Source organism: Bubalus kerabau, chromosome 3, assembly GCF_029407905.1.
Source record: "Bubalus kerabau isolate K-KA32 ecotype Philippines breed swamp buffalo chromosome 3, PCC_UOA_SB_1v2, whole genome shotgun sequence".
In the NCBI taxonomy this organism is placed as follows: Eukaryota; Metazoa; Chordata; class Mammalia; order Artiodactyla; family Bovidae; genus Bubalus; species Bubalus kerabau.
Window position 1 is genome coordinate 24,348,423 of NC_073626.1, and position 8,208 is coordinate 24,356,630.

Here is an 8,208-nt window from a genome sequence, read left to right on the forward strand (position 1 = left end):
TCCATCACCTCATGGATTCCCCGGAGTGTCTGGGCCTCATGCTACGGTCATCCTGGCTCAGCGGCCCTGGCCCTTTTATGACACTTTCTCTTCCCAGACCATTGGTCACTTGTTTCCCCAAGTTGGAAATACCACCCAACAGTGAAGGGGATTGCTCACAAGGGGAGGCTGAAAATATCATTGCTTCCCTTGACTCTGATGATCTCCGCTGCAGACCATGACTACTTGGGTTTGCTCCTGTGATGGCTGCAGCTCCCACACAGACCAACTGATGCTAACCCTGGGAGTCTAAATGAAGAGGTTGCTTGGGACCTAGGGTTCCCCAGTTCAGGAGAAAAGCAGAGGGTCCCAAAGTACTGGGCAGCTGAGCCACCTTCAGGGCTGATGTACCCTGGTTGAGACCTACTTACCTAATACTTTTGGTATTCAGAAAGTCCACAACCAGAAAGGCACATTTCATTTCAATGGAAATGATGACAAGGACGGGCTGCAGAGAACACTTCTAACTCCTCTCCCTGCATTCCATCTTCTGTGCATTCTCCAGAGCTTTCTTATGAAAAGATGGACTGGACCAATTCAGTGTCTGGGTGGGTGACTTCAGTGTCTCCAGACTCTCTGGTGGGGCTGACACTGGCCTCCCATCCTGAATCCAGGTAGCTTTACAGGCTTCTCTCAACTCCCACATGGCTTTCCCTGCACCCTGAGCTAGGGCACTATATACAATTTTGTGCTTTTTCTCATTCAGGCCAGACTCTTATCCACTAGACTCTTCACACATGCTGTTTTCTCTCCATCCTCCTGAGAAAACCCCACTAGTGACTCCTTGGTGTAGACCAGTCCGTCTATTAATACTTTTATATAAATGTCTTGAAGCATCAAACACAGTATATTATAGACATTTGTCTGTAGATCTTTCTGACCGCTTAGAAGTGCACTTGCATTGTGATGCAGCCATTTTGATGCCAGGGACCTTTTGACAAGGCCTTCTAAAGTTATTAAATTGTCAGCATTTAAAGCAAATCAGTAAAAATGGGACTTGCCTGGTGGTCATGTAGCTAAGACTCTGGGCTCCGAATGCAGGGCCTGGGTTTGATCACTTGTCAGGGAACTCGATCCCACAACTAAGAGTTCCCATGCCACGACTAAAGACCCCATATGCTGCATCGAAGGTCAAAGATCCCGAATGCTGCAAGTAAGACTTGGTGTAGTCAAATAAATAAAATCAGTAATTATAAACAAGATAGTCTCAGCCCATCCCTGTGGATTGTGCTCATCCTGTCTCTATGACTCCTACCCTTTCACAGAGAATTTGGTAGTGCTTGATGATACTACTTTTTGGGGGGAAGCACTGCGTGTCATGGGGGATCTTAGTTCTCGACCAGGCATTAACCCTGAACCCCCTGCAATAGAACCACCAAATCCTGACCACTGGACCTACAGGGAATTCCCTACATTTTCTTTTTTTTTTTTTTAATGCCTGGTATATTGAAATATGGTTTCCCAGGTGGCTCAGAGGTAAAGAATCCACCTGCCAATGCAGGAGACCTGCGTTCCATCCCTGGGTCAGGAAGATCCCCTGGAGAAGGAAATGGCAATCCACTCCAGTATTCCTGCCTGGAAAATCCCATGGATGGAGAAGCCTGGCAGGCTACGGTCCATGGAGTTGCAAAAGAGTCAGACACAACTTACCAAGTAAACAAAAACATATTGAAATATAGCTTCTTTTACAGTAAAATCTATCCTTTTTAGGAATGCAATTTTATGAGTTTTGACATACTCATATAGTTGTATAAATGCCACTACCATCATGATATAGAATATTTCCATTGCCCCAGAAAGTTCCTCACACCCTTCTTCACTCCTAGCCTCTAGTGACCACTGATCTGAGTTCTGCCTGTAGTTTTGTCTGTTCTAGAATGTCATATAAATAAAACTACAGTAGGCACTCTTTTGTGTCTAGATTCTTTTGCTCAGTATTTCAGTGATTCATCCATTTTCTTGGTTGAATCAGTAGTTCTTTCCTTTTGATTTCTGAATAGTATTTCATAGTATGATATAGTTGGCTTATTCATTCACCATTGATGGACATTTTTGTGGGTTTTTTTCCCCTTGGTTTTGGCTATTCTAAATAAAACTTCCATGAGCAGTCAGTCATATACAACTCTTTTTGTGGATGTGTGTTTTTATTTCTCTTAAATAAATATCTAGGAGTAGTATAACTCAGGATATATTTAAGTTTATAAGAAATGGCTGAGCTTCCCTGGTGGTCCAGCAGTTAAAATTCCATGCTGCCACTCCAGGGGGCATGGGTTTCATCCCTGGTCCCCCTGATTACAGAAGTCCCACATGCTGTGGGGTGCAGCAAAAAAAATAAATAAATAAAAAGAAAGAAAGAAATAGCCATCATTAGCCATTTTACAGTCTGACAGGGCTGTTCTAAGAAACTACATCAAAGCATCCCCGGTTTAAGTTCTTGCATCAGATCTGCCAAGTCAAAATGTTTTCCTTGTCGGGGAAGAGGTTCACACACAGGTTCCCTCAGGGGACAGGGATGGGCCGGAACCCGCTGCGCCCTGAGATGCCTGTCATGTCCTCAGGAGGCCACAGTGGATTTGAGGGCCACCCTGCTGTTGAAGCAGCTCCAGGAGCACCTCCTGCCTCCCGGCCTCCCAGACCCCGCTGTGGTTCAGTAGCTCTCCCCAGCCTCTGTGTCTGCCACATGGCTTTGCACTCCCCGGGACGGAGTGTAAAGGAACGTGGGCCCACACTGTTTGGGCCCCCCAGTGCCTCCCAGGCACTGTCCTGAGCACTACTGAGGAATCAATCCATTAAACCTTCACAAACCCCCACTGTCATCCTTGTCTGTCTCCTCATTTTACCGTAGAAGAAACTGAGAGGTTCCATAAGGCAGTTCACTTTCTCAAGATTACATAGTGGGAGTTAGATTCAGACTCTACTCTAGCTCATCCCACAATCCAGCATTGTACCACATCGATCAGAGAGTGGAAGCTGGAGACTCAGTTCCATGTTCGCGTTCAGTTTCATGTTCTAGTTCATCTAATTTTCGTGATAAATCTCAGAAGAAGGCCTTTACAATATCCATTTCATAGACGAGGAGACTGCACAGAAACTGCACAGCCGTGAGGGCTAGAGCTGGCATTGAGTTCCAGGAAGTTGGCTCCAGAGACAAAGCCGCCAAACTCTACATTTCCCTGCCTCTCAACAGTCCTCATTATTAACACGATCGCCTGGCTCACTGCCCTGGCTCTTGTGTCTTTGGGGTTTCACGCTGCTCTCATGTCTGCCTCCTTGCTTGGGTCTCACTTTCAAACTCTGAATGGGCTATGCACACATGCCCCAAGGTAGAACAACCTTGTTGGGCAGCCGTGTTGGGTAGTCTCACCTCTGGTTATATCGATGGCCTCTTGCCAGCCCTTGGGAGATGTGTCTAGCTGGGGCAAAGATCCTAACCCAGCAGGGGAAGTGGGGGAGGTAAGGACATCCGCAGGGTGACCCAAGCCTAAGATATCTCCAGCTACTTTTCTTAGGAGGATGTGGTGTAGCCACAAGACACGTGAAAGTCTTAAGTTCATCTCAAAAGATCGTTTCCTCCAACAAATGTTGAGCTCTTCTGGATAAGAGACTGAAGCCCCTATGGGGGCTGAGTACTGTGCCTAACTTATTCTCAGAACTCGGAAGATTTTAGTTGAATGATGAATGAATAAATGAACAAAAAGAACCAGGTTCTTTTAATTTAGCCCTGTACTGTCCCATATGGTAGCATGTGGCTATTTAAATTTCAACTGATTAAAATTAAGTACAATTTAAAATTCAGTTCCTCATTCACATCAGCATACTCATTCACATCACTTTAAGCATACAATAGGCTCAGGTGGCCATTGGTTACCGTATCGGGAAGCACAGATACAGTGCATTTCCATCATCACGGAGTTCTATTGGACAGCACTGGACTAGACGGCGAGTGGAGGGAGAGAAGGAAAACTGCTGCCCTGTGAAAACGTTCACTGATGGCAAATGGCTTTCATTTGCTTTCAGTACTTTTAAAGCCATCATCATCCGCCTGTTCTCTTTAAATGATGTCTCATACCACCCATTCAGAGGTCTAGAAACCACTTCTTCAGAAACCTATTATTGAAAAAGGGAAATGTGTTTCTGATCACATACATGACCCAAACTTCTACGAAAGGGAAGACAAGAGGTTGAAGGGGGAACTAAGCCGTTGAGTTCTTTCTCTCACAGGCCACATGGAACCAACCAATCCAGGGTGCTCTGCACCCATTATCTCATCCAGTCCTCCCACAAGTGGCCCCAGAGGACACAGGAGGGCGGTGGAGATAAGTGGCCGAGGGTCACAGAAATGATGGAGGCTATTCTCTGCACTCAGGTTGTCAGTAGATTGTCAAATGTGATCCAGTTGTGAGCAGCAGAAGGCAGACAGGTAGAAAAACAGGCCTCCAGAAGTTTATAGTCTAGTTAAGGGAAAACAAGAGCCAAACATGTAATAACTATAAAACTGTAGCTATACATACATATACACACATATATGTACAGTGTATACTTATATGTATATATTTTATATATGTACACACTAATATGGGCATCCCTGATGCCTCAGTGGTAAAGAGTTTGCCTACAATGTAGGAGACACAGGAGATGCACTTTCAATCCCTGCATCTGTAAGATTCCCTGGAGGAGGAAATGGCAACCCACTCCAGTATTCTTGCCTGAAAAATCCCAGGGACAAAGGAGCCCAGCCGGCTACAGTTCAAAGGGTTGCAAAGAGTCAGACATGAGTGAGCACACAACACACACACACTAATATATGCACAGACACAATAACATAATAACTAACATTTATTTATTTGGCATATTAGAGCTTAACAAGTACTTTTCCTCATATGAAGACCCAGCAAATTAGTGTTGAATGTCCAATGAATGGAATGTTGAGACAGAAAGCAAGCATTTTAGGAATTCAGAGCAGGATGAGATCATTGCAAGAAAGGGTGATGGGGAAAATTTTGGTTGGGGCGTAGAACTAACAGAAATGCCGGTAGTCACACAAACCCAAATACAACTCCTGGCTTCCCTACCAGAAACCTGCCAGGTTCTTCACTGCTAATAGTTTTAAATGAGATATTTTTAAGTTCATCTTACCTTCTAGAAAATAAAACGCTGACTAAGAGTGCTTTCTGGTCTGTGTTTTGTCACTGGCCCTCCACCCAAATGATCAACATATTAAAAAAAAAAAAATACTCCCATGTGTTTCACAGTGATTCTAAAAACACAGAGTAACTTGGATACTCTAGATGTGAAATAGTTTGAGTTGCCTTTACTTAATGACCCAGTGACGAGCATCTGATGATACAGCTCAAATGCCTTATTAACGCTCAGAGTTATACAAGGTCAGCTCTGCCCAGAATTTCTGCAGTGTACAATGCATAGAAATCCAGCCTGTGAGTTGACTGGGCTTGCCTACATTCTCCTTACATAATCGTAACTGTTTCTCTGCCAGTAGTGATTTAGGAATGTCTTTCTGAAGCCCTGTGCTCTCAGGTTCCTTCAATTTTTCTAAAGCCTCTGCCCTCTTCCTTAGCATTTGGTTTGCTTTGGTTTCAAGCCACAGAAACTCATTATGGCTAACTTAGAAAAGCTGCGTGTTGTGAAGATATCGAGTAGCTCGCAGACTCAAAGGAAGGCTAATGAGCCAGGCTCAGGGAACACAGGAACCAGGGCAGCTCCTGGGACTCCATCGCAGGAATCAAGTCTCACCCTCACTACCTGATGAAATGAATGACAACTAGTTTTTTCTTTTTTTCCATTCCTCACATTCATGTTCATCATTCAAATTCTGGCGGAGAGCATTTGATTAGTCTGGTTTAGGTAGGGGCCCAGGGAATAAAGGACATCTTAACTGACAGCTCAATGGGACTTCCCACAGGTAATTCCCCTCAAAGAATCCAAAGACTATTGTCAGAAGAGGAGGAGAAAGTCATTGCTGCGTTGTCAAAACCCAGAAAACATCCACTTTACCCCACTTTTCCTTCTTAACCTTCGTTTCCTACTTTTTCTAATTATCCACAATAGGAATGACCAATGTATCTTTCAGGGTTGTAGAAAACATATATAAATATAAATATAACTCTACTGGAATTTTTTTCCCAAGAGAGTGATGGTTGGGGAAGTTTGGCCTTACCTCTTCGGGTTGAGTAAAAGGATACTTGTTGTTTAGTAGGTGAGTCATGTCTGACTCTTTTGCGACCCCATAGACTGTAGCCCACCAGGCTCCTCTGTCCATGGGATTTTCCAGGCAGGAATCCTGGAGTGGGTTGCCATTTCTTTCTCCAAAAGACTTCCTGACTCAGGGATGGAATCTGTCTCCCTCTGCATTCGCAGGCAGATTCTTTACCACTGAGCCACCAGGGAACCCCTTTAAAAAGTAAAAAGATTAAGGAAGATAATACATGTAAAACGCCTCTCACAGTGCCTGGCACCTAGTGAGGTTAATTACATGAATTGCCATTTTAACTCCCCTGCCCTCGCCCTTGTGCTGGAGCCAGCGCATACCAGCTCAGACCAGCTCACAAGAGCAGATCGTGATGTTTTCATGAATTTTGTGAGCCAACTGCCATAACATTGGTAGCTTTTAGGTGACCTTGATGAGAATATTTACACCATGGAAACTGGAAATGCAGCCAATTTGACTCCCCCCAACCTCCAGGCAGTAGTTAAATGTTTCTCAGCACAGCACTGCATCTGCGTTTTCTTTCCTTCAGATGTGAGCAGAACCACAGTACAGTTCAACCACCTTATAAACACTCACTTATACAAGGTCAGCTCTGCTCAGAATTTCTGCAGTGCATGGAAATCCAGCCTGCATGTTGAATGGGCTTGCCCAGGTTCTCCTTACATAATCGTCGCCACTTCCCTGCCAGTAGTTTTAGATTTAGAAATATCTTTCTAAAGCCCTGTGCACTTTGCCTCAGCTTCCTTTAACTTTTCTAAAGCATTTACCTTCCTTGCTTGGTGTTTGGTTTCCTTTGCTCTTGAACCATAGAAACTCATTATGGCTAACTTTAACAGAAAAGTTGAGTATGTGTGTCAGTTAGGATTAGGTTCAGCTGTGAGTGACAAAAAATTAGAATAGTGGTTTACTAGCTATAAATTCTGGAGAAGGCAATGGCACCCCACTCCAGTACTCTTGCCTGGAAAATCCCATGGATGGAGGAGCCTGGAAGGCTGCAGTCCATGGGGTCGCTAAGACTGGGACACGACTGAGTGACTTCGTTTTCACTTTTCACTTTCATGCATTGGAGAAGGAAATGGCAATCCACTCCAGTATTCTTGCCTGGAGAATCCTAGGGATGGGGGAGCCTGGTGGGCTGCCGTCTCTGGGGTCGCACAGAGTCGGACATGACTGAAACGACTTAGCAGCAGCAGCTATAAATTCATTTTCTCTGACAGAAGCAAAGTCTAGATTGAGACTGGCAGTTCAGGCTTGGCTAGAGGCTCTATTTTGTTCTCTTATGTCTTGAATACATGGTTTTTTACTTCATGATCTAGGATGGCTGCCCAAACTCCACATTCCAGTCGGTAGGACAGAGAAGGGCAAAGAGACATATCCCTTTTTGTAAATTCATTGACAGAAGTAAAGCACAGAATTTCTGCTTATATGAAATAGGCTGAAACAAAGTCATTTAACCATATCCAGCAGCAAGGGAGGTTGTGTATTAGTCATTCAGTTGTGTCCGACACTTTGTGACCCCATGGACTGTAGCCTGCCAGGCTCCTCTGTCCATGGAATTCTCCAGGCAAGAATACTGGAGTGGGTTGGCATTTCCTTCTCCAAAGGGAGGCTGGGATATATCTTATTTACTCAAAGCAGCCCTGTGCCCAGCTGGAAACCGAGAGGAAGGGAAGGGTGGATACTGGGGGACTGCTGGTTGGCCCTCCCACTGCTGGGCAGGGTTTAGGAAAGTATAGGAGAAAGGGGAGAGCGGCGCTGATGTGATGGGAATAAGTGTGCTTTGTGGAGTTTTGAAGGCGCAAGCTGGAATAGAAGATTAGAAATACTGGAAAATGAAGTTAAATAAGCAAGGTGAAAGCGAGATCTCAGTGAGGGTCCAGGAAAGCAGACAAAAGAATCTTTATTTAGTGCCATTAGAAACAGGACACAGTGAACTTTGGGAT

The 8,208-nt window shown here is 44.6% G+C and overlaps 1 long non-coding RNA gene across 2 annotated transcripts; it reads right to left on the reverse strand.

Annotated features, from left to right (window-relative positions):
- Window positions 1–3,878: 3,878 nt before the first annotated feature.
- On the reverse strand, window positions 3,879–7,076 carry LOC129645706 (uncharacterized). 2 transcript variants are annotated; one of them, XR_008711475.1, is made up of 3 exons: window positions 7,033–7,076; window positions 6,215–6,448; window positions 3,879–4,490 (listed from the first exon to the last, which is right to left on the reverse strand). It is a non-coding gene; the product is annotated as an uncharacterized LOC129645706 (long non-coding RNA). The 2 variants fall into 2 exon arrangements; XR_008711474.1 differs by lacking the exon at window positions 7,033–7,076 and adding an exon at window positions 6,692–7,009.
- Between the last annotated feature and the right edge of the window lie 1,132 nt (window positions 7,077–8,208).